Raw genomic sequence first — 960 nt, 5'->3', positions numbered from 1 at the left:
TTTTATATATACATAAATAACATTTTCTAGACTAAATCTCAAGTTTCTTCACATTTTGGGACTTAATTTTTTTGCTTTCTAACCCAGAGTATTATAAAAAAAAAAAACAGGTAACCCACTCCAGACTTGTCAGGCAGACACTAAGATGGCCTGCTCACGATTAGCTTTGCTTCATGTGAAGGTAAGAACAATCCATCTACAAGCATCATCTGAGCTAAAGAGAATAATGTTAAAAACAAAAACAAAACATTTTTGGGGCTTTCAGGGTGTTTCATGAGGGACTATTTCTTTGCCAGGTGCAGCGGATTCTCTGAATCTATTGTCTATGTAAGGTGCAGGTTAATTTATGCTAACTCGTGGGCTGTGACTTTATACTTAGGGAGGTATAAAGATCCTCTCTTTAAACTCTCCTCAAGCTGGAAAATACACACATTCCATAAGTTGAACTATTACTTTAAAATGTTGTTGTCTCAGAAAAACAAGTAACTCTAATGACACTTGTGGTGAAAGACACTGAGCAAACAAATGAACCAATATAATAAATTATATATATATTCTTTTGTTTAGTTATTTGAAACAGGAAATGCCAGATCTAAATAGGAAAAAGGTTTTACAACATAAAAGTCGTGCAAATATGCGACCTAACACATCCTCTCTGCAGATGAATACAACGGACTATGTCATGCAGATAAAGTTTCCCTGAACAGCAGAATATGCGAAAAAATAGACTACAATAAAAGAAAATCTCAAACAAAGAACAGCTGCTCCCAGTAAGCCCAGTAAGACAGTGAGCTACGATTAAACTGCAATAAATCACATAAACTACAACATAACATTGTCATGATAGGCTATTCCGTGAACTGCTGCTCATTAGGGCCGATTCCCTTTGAATTTGGCTCGCAGCTGCAGAGCGCATGCGCAGTGCGGCGCATGCTGCTGCTGCCTTCATTCAGTGGAGCA

The sequence above is a fragment of the Labrus bergylta genome, chromosome 13, assembly GCF_963930695.1.
Source record: "Labrus bergylta chromosome 13, fLabBer1.1, whole genome shotgun sequence".
NCBI lineage: Eukaryota > Metazoa > Chordata > Actinopteri > Labriformes > Labridae > Labrus > Labrus bergylta.
The sequence above is the reverse complement of the archived record's forward strand: the minus strand, read 5'-3'. Positions refer to the sequence as shown.